The sequence below is a fragment of the Tupaia chinensis genome, unplaced genomic scaffold, assembly GCF_000334495.1.
Source record: "Tupaia chinensis unplaced genomic scaffold, TupChi_1.0 Scaffold000350_1, whole genome shotgun sequence".
Classification (NCBI taxonomy): Eukaryota; Metazoa; Chordata; class Mammalia; order Scandentia; family Tupaiidae; genus Tupaia; species Tupaia belangeri.
This window is the reverse complement of record NW_006159844.1, coordinates 7,924,031-7,939,214: the sequence shown is the minus strand read 5'-3', so window position 1 is coordinate 7,939,214 and position 15,184 is coordinate 7,924,031. Positions and strand designations below refer to the sequence as shown.

The 15,184-nt window shown below is 38.2% G+C and overlaps 1 protein-coding gene and 1 pseudogene across 1 annotated transcript in view; one reads left to right on the top strand and one right to left on the bottom strand.

Moving 5' to 3' along the window:
• AKAP6 (A-kinase anchoring protein 6) overlaps nucleotides 1–15,184 on the top strand; it is a 400,528-nt gene that overhangs the window by 375,238 nt on the left and 10,106 nt on the right. The gene's annotated exons all lie outside the window — the stretch shown is intronic.
• On the bottom strand, nucleotides 866–1,162 carry LOC114008490 (synaptojanin-2-binding protein pseudogene; annotated as a pseudogene).

Genomic DNA, 15,184 nt, shown 5'->3' with positions numbered 1-15,184 from the left:
CTCTTCCATTCTCCTCTCAGGATCTTGGGCACGCACGCACACACACAGCGTGAGCTTAAGCCACTGGGTCCAGGACTCGAACCATGGTGGACTTCATGGGAGTCCAGCGACATAGCCATTACACCATCTGCTGGTCCTTAAGTTATATTTTTAATGATTCATACTGGGCATCCTCTTTTAAGTGTTGCTCCCTTGTTCCCACTATACATCCTCTACAAATATCTCTTCAAGTTCTTCATTTAAGATCTCCTTTAGATTAGAAACCTAAAAACCGGAGTAACTGTCTCAGCACTTTAATTTTCTATTAGGCATCACTATTATACTACCATAGATACTTGTGTGTGTTTATTTTCTTTTTTTAAAAAATAAAAATGTTCTTCTTGTTCTCCTTTGTCTGATAGGTGTCTATAGGCACCCAGGTATGTAGTCAGAAATTAAGTAAAGGCCACAAAAACTTTTCAAGGAAGATTATCAAAAAGAAAAATCCTCCTTTCCTCCCATATAACACAGCTGGCTTTTAAGGTATATCAACTAAGAAAAAAAAATATGTGTCTCCCATTGTGACAGGAAGATTGGACCTTTCCCTTTTGGGTGGTTGCTAAATTTCTAATAGTAGTCTTGGTAAAATAGGTAATTCCTTATTTGTTCTAAGTCAGTCTTTTCTTCAGTTTTTGTTCAAACAATACCTTTACTCTCCCGTTAGAATATGAAGATTTAGAGATCGGAATAGCAGGGTTCTGGACAGGGATCAGTCACTTTAAATCACATGTTGGCTATGCAGAGAGAGAAGGATATGGGAGAATGATAGGGCAAGAGGGTGAAAGAAATGCATCTTCATTGGACGTGCTAGAAGAAAGCAAGCTTTTCAGAGTTGCTGCTGATATCTCATGAAGGCCCACACTGCCACCATAGTGAGGGCACACAACGGCACTGATATCATTGCTATGGGATTACCATGTGGCTCCCTTCCCCTCGATGTCCTTAGGTCCATTCTGCACCTGTAACCTGTGCTGCACCCTCAGGGACATCATAGCCTGCCTTATGAAAGAGATCGACAGCATCCTGGTGCAGCAAGTTCTTTAGGTCTTGGTCCTTGACCCGAGGGTCCTCTAGTAAGGTTGATCTCTAACTCAGTGACCACGTAATTGACTCTCGCATTCATATTTTATTGGTGACTTAGCTTCCTACTTGGGTCAACTGGGGCTCCGAACAGGTGCAGGTAAATCAATCTGACTGCTGCATCCAAAGCATAACACTTTCCCCCCCAATACTGTCTTGATGTCCTGATCCATCCCCAGCTTCAACCAGCTCTGGATTCTCACATCAGCATGCCCACTGTGTTTAGAGAAGCCTATGGAAGTGAACCTTGAACTTTCCCATGTAAATCAGCCTCAGAGAGCATCTTACCACTGAGCCACCATCCATTTCCCCAAGAATAAAGAATTTTTAATTTGGTGAAGGCTAAAATATCTCACATTCTTTTTATTCCTCACCTCATCATCATCTGTATTACTTTCTTAGCTCTTGATGTACTTTTTGTCATCTCTGAATATTAAAAAAGGAGTTATAGCAGAGACATGTCCCTTCTTTTTTAAGACACCCATACTTCTAGCTGAGGTCAGCAAGGGTCAACTAATTTGCAGCAACCTGCAAGTGCAGGAATGAGGAGACTTCTAAAGACTAAAGACTAGCTAAAGACTAGATCTAGGTGAGTTCTGGTCAGTGGTTGGGATTTCCGGAAGAAGCTTTAATGGGTCCACAAAGCCTATTCGACCTCCCTAACTAAGAACCTCATTTTCAATTAAAAAGCTCAGTGTTCAGCTCCAATTATCAAGGGTAGAGAAAAGGGCCGGATAGAATCCAGGTGTTCTTGTATTTAAAAGGTTATTTCTATAAGATCACTAACCTACCACTTCTAAATTGATGCACAATTAAATAGTTTTAATTCACAAAACAAAAGCAAAGAATATTAGGAAATGTGAAATAGCATATGTCTTTTGGCTCCTTTCTTTTCTTGTTTTACAGTCTGAAAGAACCCATTTCAAATATGGAAGTGAAACTAATTTTCAAAAAGAAATTCCTCTATTTTTTTTCTCTTTCTGAGCAGCCCTCATACAGTAGCAGTGGTAAAATAAACAACGATGTGTTGGATTTTGTTTCTCTTTATCTATATGACATTTGTGTCATCACTGTAGCTCTAATCCATATTCAGGTCTTCATGTTTGGTGTGCAGTAATATGTAAATTATCTCACCAGCTGCATGGAGCAGTGTTTGTTTATTCTATTTCTTTTGGCACTGCACAGAACTGAATTTCTGCCAAAATGGGGCTACTTCAGGGAGCACTAATGCTCCAGGAGGAAGTTTTGAAAGGAAACGCACATCATAAGTCTTCACTCTGTGAAGCAGCAAAATCAAAACAAACTTTGCTGTTTACTAAAATATCGGTATTATGAATGTAAAATAATGTGTTTGTTAAAATATAATGAGCACGCTGCCCATCTCCAAGATGCTCGGTATACACGGGCTTTGGAAATGAACACACAGTGCTGAGAAAGCTGGCACATTTTTATTCTTGGAGAGAAAGTGGGTGAAATGAAGCAGACAGAGACAATTTCTAGAAGTTTAAGGGGGAAAGAAATATTTTAACATGCATATTAATCTCTGGAAACACATGGCATTTACATGCATTTAAATGTGGACAGCTGTGGCGTTTAAGTGTTAAAAAATTTCATTAATGATGCATAGAGCTATCTACTTCTGTTGGCAGGCCTTTCAGTCTTCAATCTGACACTTCCTTTTTTATCCAGCAAGCTAATTTCCCCTCTTTTGTAAGGAGTAACTGTTTTCACACTACTGCTTACCCAGCAAGCCTCCTTATTGTTTCATGGTTAATTATCTTCTCCAGCTTCACCTCCCGGCAAAGGGAGCAGGGCTATTCCTCCCCAGCACTAATGAAAGCTGGGTTTTATAGGTACACTGTGTAAATAAATGCAGGGTCTGATCAGGCAACATAATAAATGAGTTCCTAAAGTTTATGGAGTCACAGCTCATCTAGTGGCTTTACTAAATAATGAAGGAAAATGATTAACTTGGTGTGAGGGGGACTTTAATTTTGGAAGAAAAAATAGAGCCTTTGTCAGCTTAGTATGGAAGCTATCTGCAGGTAGACATAAGAGATCTCTATCCAAATGTTCCTTGTGCTCTCAACGCAGCTATGAAGTTTGCCAGTGGAATGTCTTGTGTAGAGTAGGCCTTTAAAAAATATTGTTGATTTGATAAGAGGTGGAGGTCATCTGGCATTATATTTCCCTCATTATTTGCTATTTGTTAAAAAAAAAATGCAACCAAGCTTTGTATACGAAGTATACTGCACTTTGCATCAAATGCAAGCAAAACAGAGCTATCAGTCACAAATGTTATCTGCCATTTTCAAGGGCCTGTAAGAGCAATTTCAGCATGTTTGACTCAGGTCATTAGCACCACTGTCCCGTCAGTATCTTGCCTCTCTACACCATAAACTCACCATATTCTCTTAGTTGCCAGTTCAAGAAATCATATCCAAACAGTTTGAGGCTTGTAGTTATTATTTTTTAAGCTTCTTTTGTATTGCAAAGAGATCTTAGGGGATTAAAAGGACCAAAAACCCTAATATATGTATGCATGTATGTACGTGTATGTGTGTGTATATATAAATTTTTATGTGTATGTATGTGTATATATAAATTTTTTCTAGGTTGAAATTTACTTTTTTTTCTTGATTTGGGAACCATTGATTTGGGTTACAGAGTGAATTAAATTTCCAACATTTAAAACTTTCACAAGCTTCCTTCATGAGAGCCCAAGACCAGGGCTTCTATTTCAGTCAAGATTGAGTGTTTAAATGTAAGCAGATCTTGGGGTCCCTTTTTCCCTTGAGAAAAGAAAATCCCCCGGAGTCTATGTTTTTAACATGTCTAAGGACTCTAGAACAGGAATCAGTATAAATCCTTAGGAACTTATTTCAAAGACATTTATTACCATTCAGGAAAATTCACCCTGAAATTTTAATCAACCTTTCCAGCTTCAAGTATAACCTGTGTACACTCTGGTCATTTTTATGGAGGGAACAATGACCCTCAAGGGAAGTGTTCTAGAAATTTTGAGACTTTTTAAAATCTTTTTAAGTCTAAAAGCAGTTATCTTTATGAGAGTCTACGAAAGCAAAGGTACAAATAAAAAAAATAAAATTAGATGTAGATACAAAGATTAAATGAGTCATAGATGATTTGCCTATTTATCCTAAACTTTGGGCCCATCAGATGATAAACATAAGGAAAACAAGCCAAGTCTGATTGGTTGGCATAGGTAAAATGGAGAGACGAAGATAATGTGTGCCTTTTTTTTTTTTTTTTTAGGAGAGATTTTTGCTATAGGGTGCATGCGCTCACCAGAGAGACAGGAAATGAGAAATTACCCCCAGAGGAGATGGCCACTGTGACCCCCTTCTCCATTTTCCTCTCAGGATTTTGGGCATGCACATACTCACCTCCAGCATGAGTTTTAAGCTGCTTGGTTCGAAACTCGAACCACAGTCAACTATGTGGGAGTCCAATGATGTAGCCAATCCACCATCTGCTAGTCCTAATGTGTGCCATTTTTAAAAATCATTCTTAATTTTGCTAATCCAAATTCACATTTTATTCTGGGACCAGCAGTTAGTGTAATGGCTATGTCGCTGGACTCCCACATAGTCGACCGCAGTTCACATCCCGGACCCGGTGGCTTAAAACTCATGCTGGGTGCGTGTGCGTGTGTGCCTAAGATCCCGAGAGAAGAATGGAGGAGAAAGGATTGCGGTGTGGCCATCCCCCCTGGGGGGGGGTGATTTCTGGCTTTCTATCTCTCTATCTCTGTCTGTCTGGCGAGTACACATGCCTTATAGCAAAAAACTCTCCAAAAAAAAAAAATTATTCTCATTTTTTTTTCTGAATGGTGAGTTACAGCCTTAGAGTTAAAAAAAAAAAATTACACCTTACTAATCTGAAAGGAACAAAAAATTAAGAATAGTAATAACAAAATGTCTCCTAATGTGATTTTGGAAAGTAGAAGGGAACAAAATTCTCTCAAGAAATACGTGCTTGGTAAAGGGCACAGATCCTCAATGTGGATAAACTGTTATCACACATGCAGCCTTTCAGGCTGACGTTGGCATGTTGTCAAAGTTCTCTTCACATCTTAGGCTACCTCAGGATCATGCCAAGAATCTCGTGTTTTTAAAATTTTAGTCTGAAAGTTGGGACTTTAAGTCTATCTTATAGATAAACCTATATGTTAGAAAATTTATTTGGTTTGCATGACTATTCATCTCCATTTTACTACCAATATGCTTTATAGGTTTTTAAATTGAAGGTTTTTATTATTGTTAAGAGTATTATCATAAAGGAGGGGAAAAGGTTTGCTTTTCCTTAAGGCAAAGGTAAGGCAAAAATTATACCCAGGGACACAAAACTCAAACTTTATGTCAACTCCTGACAGTCCAAAGGCAAACACTAAACAGCTAGAACATTGCCAGAAAAATGGGGCCAGATGTTATCATTTGGGGGAAAAATCATTTACGTACTTCGGTATGTGGGTCTGTCACTGTCATCCGAATTGACATATCAATTTGGTAGAATAAAGAAAAGGCTGCCATTTTATTGAAGTTGGGCTTTTTATAACTTCATTGAGGTTATTATTTTTCTCTTGATCTTCCTTTGATTTGTTTCAATTCTACATAATAACAAGAGATCAGCAGGCAAAATTCTTTTTATTTAGAACTTCTTCCTAAATTAAACATAAATTATTTTTAAGCAATTCTAAATTTAGGTACATTCTTGAAACTTAAGGCAAAAAGTTCAGGGAAACCAAATAGTGACTGAGAAGAGAAAAATAAATAATTTTTTCTATTCAGTTAACTCTACATATAATACAAATTTTAGTATGTTTGCATATTAAAACAATAGTCAAGATAAAGTAATGTGTTTGCCAGTGGAAAGAGACTATTTTTCTAGGTATTTCTAGTAAAATAATCAGAGTTGGATGGGAAAGTAACTTGTGCTTAGAGTGGGTGATTAATGAATATAAATAATGTTTTAAACAAGAATTAACTTGTTTATGAAAAACAGCTTGATGCAAGGTGTTAATCTATTGCCACCTAGTTTTCTACTACCAACATCAAAGTTACTTATGCCTATGAATTATTTGGAAATTATGACAATATCTAAATTTCTTTCATTTATTGGCACTAACATGGACTTTTCTATAAAAACACTTTCTATACAGTACAACTTCTGACAGAAAATGTGTGGATATTTTCCACACAAAGCAACTCTCTGGTATTTAGATACCAGCTGAGTATCCTACCATTTAATCCAGTTATGACCCTATTTTCCTGGAGTTAGTGTCAGGTCAAGTTGACACAGATTAAAAGCTTGGGTCCTACAAGACTACCTGTGTTTCACATGTCAATTGAACAAGTCCCTGGACTTCTAACAGTGGGCTATGAATCCCCTTGACTCCCTCCTCAGGTTTGATAATTTGCTAGAATGACTCACAGAACTCAGCGAAACACGTTTTGCCAGTTTATTATAATAGTTGTAACTCAGGAACAGCCAGATAGAAGAGATGCGTAGGGTAAGGGGGAAGGGGAAAGGCAGAGTGTCTATGCCTTCTACTGGGGTACCACCCTTCTAGCACCTCCAGGGGTTTAGCATCCTGGAAACTCATCAAGTTTCATTGTTCAAGAATTTTATAAAGCTTATTCTCTAGCCCCACCTTCCCTTTCCCAGAAGTCCTTAGCTGAAAATTCAACCCTCTACTCACTTAGTCCTTCTGGTCCCATCTTGGGGCTATCTAGGAACACTGCCCTAAATTGCCTCATTAGCATAAATGGTATAATCAGAAGGAGCTAATTATGAATAACCAAAGATACTCTGTGTAATTGAGGCTATCCAAGGATTTTAGGAGCTCTCTGCCAGGAACCTGAGATGAAGACTAAATATAGTTCTTATTATATCACATATTCTTATCAAAAATAGCACTTCTGTGGGGCATATCCTTCAGTGAAACTAAAGTTATTAGGAGGAAGAGAACAAGAAGAGTTTATGCAGCTTGAGCATTCCTTATCCAAAATGTTTGGGACCAGAGTATTTCAGCTCAAACATATCAACTCTTAGTTGTTGTTGTGGTTTTTTTTTTTTTTAATATTTGCATATATATAATGAGATGTCTTGGGGATGGGACCCAAGTCTAATGTGAAATTCATCTGTCTCATATTTGTTTTAAACACATAGCCTAAAGGTAATTTTAAGCCATATTTTTGTACTGTAGCATGTTGACTGAGACCCATCAAGAGGTCAAGTGTGGAATTTCTCACTTGTGGTGTCATGTTGGTGCTCAAAAAGTAGCAGATTTCAGAGCTTTTAGTTTTTGAGAATTATTTTATTTGACTTTATTTTATTTGTGTATTTATTTATTTAAATTGATCAGAGAGGGACAGAGTGAGAGAGAGAGGGAAAGTAAGAAAGTAAGCTGCCAGGTCCAGGACTGAAACCATGATCGGTCATGTGAGAGTCAAGCATTCTTAACCACCATGCTACCTGCTGGCCCTGGATTTAGGAACATTTTTTATTATGGATTTTTGAATCAGGAATGCTCAATCTATATTTTATGTATCCCTCTTTCTTCTGTAAAATTCCTTCCTACAACCTCACCATCATTCTGTTTATAGAACATTAAAATTCTTCACACACTAAATCAAATTCAAAAGTGTTAAGTCGGATTTTTTTGTTGTTGCTGTATTAAGTAGTCAGGATATAGGGTACTATTTCAGGAGCTGAGAGAAAAGATGTTAGAACAATTGAAATGTTCCTTACCCATTCTGTGGCTTCCATGGTTTCTTCAATTTTATCTTCCTTCCAAGACTGATGCTAGAGGACAAGAAAGGAGGTGAACAGTGCTGGTAGAACCACGCTCCCAAAATCAGCTGCAATTTTACTCTGGACCCTGGACTCCTTCATGCTACCCTCTAGCATATGCTATACTTGTTTACTCAAGTGCCAGCCTCTAAGACCTTCCTTCTTTGAGGTTACAACTCATTTCTTTTTCTTTATTTAGTGGCTTTTCCTTCATTCACATAAAATAAATTATTTTAAAGTGAGTATTTCAGTGGCATTTAGTATAGTCACAATGCTGTGTAAGTACTACCACTACTTCGATAACAGTTTCATCACCCCAGAAGAAAACCCCGTATCTGTTAAGTAGTTGCTTCTCATTCCTCCCTCCTCCCAGTGCCTGGCAGCCCCAACCTTCTTTCAGTCTTTATGGATTTACCTATGCTGGATGTTGCCCATAAATGGAATACTGTAGTATATGACTTTTTGTGCCTGGTTTCTTTCATTAAGTATGTTTTTATGGCTTGAGTTTTTGTAACTGAGAGGTAGCACCAGTTTGTAAGTCACATTCTCCAGGTGCTTTTGTCACAGCACAGCCTAAGCTCAGGGCCTTTTTCCAGATCCCTTTGACAGTTTATGAGACCACTGGCAAGTCCCTTTTCCTTCAGTTCACTTGGAAAAAAAAAAAATTTAACTTGCTCGATGCCAGGCACTGCTTTAGGTATTAGGTCTCTAGTGGAGACAGGACAGACAAAACCCTTATCCACATGAAATTTATCTATGAGAGGAAAACCTTTGCTTTTCATTTTGCACTCCCTTTTGTTCCTGGTCCCTGTCAGGAACAAAAACAATTTTTAGTATCACAAAACTTATTTTAAAACAACATCTAATGGATTTTTCCTTTTCAACTATTTCAGAATTATCTGTGTAGTCAAGAGTAGGAAATATGTCCATGTCAGTACTCATTTTAGTGAGATTTGTGAGATGACTTTGGATTTTACTTGTCTGTTTTGAGTTTCTGATCAGCTTTATTATTGAAAATGAGCATTCACTAGAACAGTTTTTGATCATTAGCGTGAGATAGACTTTCAAAGCGTTTTCTGAGCTGAGACAAGTTACTTTAACATTATTGTCAATCTGATAGATAGTGAGCAGTATTTGATTGCTCTAATGTGTCAGTTGTGATAGAATTTCACAGACAATGGACCTGCCTTTAAAAAAAAAAAAAAACAAATCATGTTTTCAGGAAATAGAAAGTTCTTGAGCTATGGGCCTTACTAAGGACTGGATGGGTACCTTTTCTCATTTGATTTTTTTCTGTAGGACCAGCTAGCACATGCAAAGATCAGTGCATTACCCCATTTATAGTGCAGAAAGAGGGAGTAAGGGGCCTAATCAGTGTTTATTTGATCGAGTCCCGTGCCTGTGGTTATACTAAACAGGTTACTCAATCAACCACCGGTCCTGACACAAGCAATATTATGGTTATTTACCTTTTCACCAAATTATTTTCACTCAGATTTATTTATTTATTTTAGTTTTGCTACAGGGCACATAAGCTTACCAGAGTGAGAGAGAGAGAGAGAAAGAGAGGGAAAGTGAGAAATCACCCCTAGGGGGATGGCCATGCCACAGTCCCTTCTCCAGTTTCCTTGGGATTTTGAGCACACACGCACACATGCCTTGTGTGATTTTCAAGCTGCCAGGTCTAAGACTTGAACCGTGCTGGGATCCAGCACCTTAAACTCCACACTACCTGCTGGCTCCTAATCTCCCTCTCACTTTAGCACAAGAAATGATACTGATAGCTGCTGGACATTGTACCCGTAGTGTGTGCAAGGCCCTACCTATAGGACTTTAATTACTTTTTTTTTTTTCTTTTTTGTGTGGAATGTGTGTAGGGTTGATTTGGGTTTGTTTGTTTGTTTTGTTTTTGTTTTTACTTTTGCTTTTTCAGATCAAATCTTGCTCTACCACGAGCATCCCAAACATCTAGGACCACAAGTGTGCACCACCATACTTTGCATTTCAGTGTGGGTTGGAAATCGAACCCAGGCCTCCCATGAGGCCTCAGCCTGGCAAGTGAAAGTATCAAGTGTCCACTAACTTGCGTGAGCCCATTTCCTTATGTAAAGCGCCTAATAATCTGTGAGGTACAAATACTGCACTGTGGTTACCCAGGGTATACAGATAATGAGACCAGAACTTGTAGAAGTTAACTAACTTGGCCTGGGACTCAGAACTAACCTGTGAGAGGAGGAGTGTAAGATTCAAACCTAGGTCTGTTGGAGTTTCTGCCCTCAAACCCCAAATAGTTGATAGTAGACATTTTTCTTTTTATCTTGTTTCTATTTTCGTTTGTATGTTTGTCTTGCTAATTCTGAACCCATTCTCTCTGCTCTACAAGAGGCAGAATACTACAAACTCATAGTTCTCGCAAAAGCTATCTTTGTATTTTCTGAAATCTGCTACTGTATTTTTTTTTAAGTTTAATTTATTTCTTTAGAGAGAGATTGGAGGAAGAAAGAAACACTCTAATAGGGTTCTCATGTCATAATCTACTTTCAGCCTCAAGGCAGCCTGGATCCTGGGCATTAATGTGTGTCCAGCATGCGCAGGGAAGTTAACTGGAGACATTTCCACTGTGGGGGGCACAGCGCAAAGTGTTGTATTACTGCTGCACCATCATCTGGCCTCTGTTATTGTTGTTGGTGTTATTTTTGCTTTTATAAAATTGTACTTAAGTCTAATTTAATACAATAAATATGCATCCAATGCTCAAATGTTTTGATTTTAGGTTTGGGGTAGGGGTGGAACAAGTATTGCACTCAAAAAGTGAGCAAATATATTAATGGTGGAATTTCTCCTTGTTTATTCTTTTTTTTTGAGAGGATAAATAATTTTTCTACTTTATTTATAATTTCTTATTTACATGTACGTGTTATATATCTCTGTGGGGTACAACATGGATCTTCAAAGCATGCATGCAATGTGCAACAGTCAAATCAAGGATAATCTCTTTGTTCAAATGGACCCTCCAAATTTATATATTTTCTCTCTCTTCTCTATCACCTGCTCAAACTTCCATGTGTTCTTGTTTTGACCCTGGCAATAAATATCTGTATTGATACATGGTTTTTTTCATTTTTATTTATTTTAATTTTTTGTGTGTTCTAGTTTTCTATAGAAACTCCCAGGTTTTTGCATATGGTACTGCACAGTAACCTCCCAAATGTAAAATAAACAGGGGAACATTAATTTATTTTGCCCATCATGAGTTTCAGGATTTTGAATGAACATTATAGATTTATCTATCTAGATAGATAGGAGTATAGGATTCAAACATTTAAAGTCTAGAGAGATAGATTATCTATATTTTCAGTTTGCTATAGAGTACATGAGCTCACTGGAGAGAGACAGAGAGGGAAAATGAGAAATGACCCCACAAAAGGGATGGCCATGCCGCAAGCCCTCCTCCTCCGTTCTCCTCTTTGGATTTTGGGTTTGCATGTATGCACACACTCCTGATATAATTTTCAAGCTGAGGGTCCAGGACTCAAATGGCAAAGGCAGCCACGGGAGACCCAGCCACCTTAACCTCCATGCTACCTGCTGGCCCACATTTTTGAGATTTTTGGAGGAAAATTCTTCTAAAAGATGCAATCTTTTAAATCCCTTTAAAGGAATCTATGGGCCTCTCCTCTGTATCAAATCTCCATTAGGTTGTTATTAGAATCTCAGGTTCCTTCATCTTTGCTCTCTGGCTAATAATATGTTTCTTGTCTCCTGTAAACAAGTCTACCATTTGACCTAAAATGGTACCATTTGACCTAAAATTTTCAGAAAATCCTGCAAATGCAGTCCTGGGATATCTATCTCAAAGCCATGCAAGTATAGAGGATCAGAGGTTGTTAACTGAGATGTCAAAAAACTTTGCGCAATTTAATTTAATTCAGAATTATTTCTGGAATTATAGTCTCTCTATTGGAATCTCATTTACTACTCGCCATCCTTTTGGTTTCATTCAAAGATTCTTAAATTTGGTCAAAATCCACTTAGATTTATTGTCTTATCAAAGAGAGAAACATTTTTTTTAAAGTACCAAACTATTCCTCAAAGAAAACTATATCAATTATAACAACAACAAATGCCTAGATCAGCTGAATATTATTGACCATCTTAAGCTATCATCAAAAAGAGCATTCAACCAAATAATTTTCTCATCGGTTACATCCCTATATGTGAATATATTTATAAGGCAACTTTTTAATTATATAACTATTCTAACATCCTTCTTCTTAAAAACTCTCCTACTTTTTTTGCCCCATGGATATGTTTTATGTTCAGGTTAAATCCTAAGAAAATGGAGGTTTTATTGAAAATATTGACAGAGTTTAATCCACAACAGGAAAAGAGTGAGAATACAGTATCACTTCTTTAATATGAAAACATTTTAAGTCTAAAGAGAATAATTTTCCATTGATCTTGTTGGCTGTTCCCTGAAATTGACATACAAAACAAATTCAGAAATCACAATAAGAGGCTTAAAGGAGAAGAAAGTTAAGAAAAGGACAATATTAAGTACAAAGGTTTAATCTTTTCCTATGGAAACTTTCCACTCCAACTGCTTTATTGAACAAAGGATTTGTTCCTTTAGGTGCTGCTGTAAGTTTTATACTTTCTTAGGCTTGGATTTGTAAATCCTGAAAGGCAGCATTTGGTCAGAAAATGGCTGTGTTAAAGAAGAATCTGAACTGCAGACATCACTTAAGTTTAGTCCCCAGCACGTCCAGATGGCACGTGAGCACCCAGGTTTGGGACCCTGACGGAAACTCTGCTGTAGAATGTTAAAGCAAACCCAAGAGTTCCAAAGAGAGCTCCCATGAACGACTAGTTCAATGATGTATTAGCACTCTCAGAGTATAGTGTCAGCCGGTACAGTATTTGAAATGAATGTACTATTTGATTAGACTGCTTGATTGTTCCTACAGCTGGAGATTTTAACATTCATTAACCAAACTAACTGGTTATTAGTACTTCCTTTATCAGCAAGCGAAGAATAAACAGAAATTCTAATAAAAATTCATCACAGTGAATATACTCCATATGGAAGTGACTGTGATGATGGTTGGTGTACTAGATTAACTGCTGTAACATTGGCTACAGGAAAGATTTCTGTTAGAACATGTTAAAGTAGCCCTTAATTAATATTTACTTTGTAACTGGACTCTTTCAAACTTAAGTAGGCTATGCAGATAATCTCTTACATATCCAGTGTAATAAAGTGCTAATGGGTATTTTATACTTGATGTGTTTGTGTGATACCCTTTAACTATTAGTTTCAGGAAGGTTTGAGGGTTTCTTAAGAACATTCTGCTAATGTGCTGCAGGTGAAGCTATTTCCCCACTAGTGAGGAATAGAGTTCATTTTCAACCAGACCGTTAAACTAATTCTGATTCATGTTGCATATGTGCTGACCTATTCTACTCTGTAACTCCTCTCTCTACCTATAATATCATGAATCCTTCATGGTTTTTTGTTGTTGTTGTTGTTTTGTTTGTTTGTTTTGTTTTTGCTATAGGGTATAAGCATTTGCCTGAGGAAGAAAGAGAGAGAGAGAGGAACTTTTCAGAGAGGATGACCACCACACAATCCCTTCTCCTCCATTCTCCTCTTGCAATTTTAGGCAAGCACACACATACACCCAGTGTGTTTTTGAAGTCACTGGGCCCAGGACTTGGATCATGTAATTGACCATGTGAGATCAAGCCACCTTAACCACCATACCACTGGCCGACTCTTGCTTGTGGTTTGAATAGCAAATTGGGAGAAATAATGAGAAAGAAAGAATGAGGTAGGCAGGTAACACTTTATGAATTGACATAAGGCCACTCCAGAGCACTTCTGCATACATGAAGAATTATAGCTACCTACTCCTGACTTCTCCTCAGTACTTCAGAAACATTAGCTCGTTTAATGTTCAGAATGATCTTGAAAGAGACGTAGTGTAAGCCCCATTTTACAGGTGCCCACTCTGGTGCTCAGGAAGGATAAGCAGATTACCCAAGGTCATGCAGCCGGTAAGCAGAAAAGTCAGCCCTTCAACTAGTCTGCTAATTGTAGAGCCATGCACAGTTACCTGGCTATACTACATAAGCATAAACCAAAAGACAAAATTTTATTTATGTTTCTATAGGTGAGCCTGTGAGGACCTGAAGTACATATATCACCTTTCTTGGCTCTAACTTGACTCTAGACAGTTAGACAACAAGTAAGGATGTTGAAAAGTAGCAGTCTGGACAGAGTCCAGGAGCTTATCCAGCTACTGTGTCCCCCAAATGTGTCAATAGAGATTTCTCCCTAAATAGGAGAAAAAACAGGGAGTTCAAGAAAGGATCCAGGGGAACCAGCAGTTAGCGTATTGGCTGTGTCACTGGACTCCCACATAGTCGACTGCGGTTCATGTCCCGGACCCAGTGGCTTAAAACTCATGCTGGGCACATGTGCATGCGTGCCCAAGATCCCGAGAGGAGAATGGAGGAGAAGGGATTGCGGCGTGACCATCCCCTCTGGGGGGTGATTTCTCACTTTCTGTCTCTCTGTCTCTGTCTGTCTGGCGAGCGCATGCACCCTATAGCAAAAAACTCTCAAAAAATAAATAAATAAAATAAATAAAAGTAAATAAATAAATAAATAAAGGATCCAGAGGCCCAAGTGGGTAGGCAGAGAGCACCATCGAGTTATCTGGGCTGCTTCATACTTGGGAGTCAGGAGAGTCTTTAGATAGCTATTATTCTGGGGCTAGAGATGGGCTGAGGGAGAGGTTCCTGCCTGTAAGAAATAGGGACAGGACTGACAGTAGTGACACAAATTAACAAGAATCAGAATAAAATCTTTGTCACAAAGAATGCCTGGGGAAGAGAAGGACTAAGAAAACTGTGATTAAGGAGCACTTAGGATCCAGGAAGTGGTAGGTGAGGAAACCAGTCAAGTGTTGCTCCTCTTAGATCTGATTGGCAACAGGGCCAAATTCTTTTTTTTTTTTTTTAAGAGATATTTTTTGCTATAGGGTGTGTGTACTCACCGGAGAGACAAAGAGACAGAAGGTAACAAATCACCCCCCAAGGGAGTTGGCCACACTGTAGTCCCTTCTCCATTCTCTCAGGATTGTGGACATATATGCACACGTGCCTGGCATGAGTTTTAAGTTGCAGGATCTGGGACTTGAACAGCAGTCAACTACATGGGAGTCCAGCAACGTAACCATTAGGC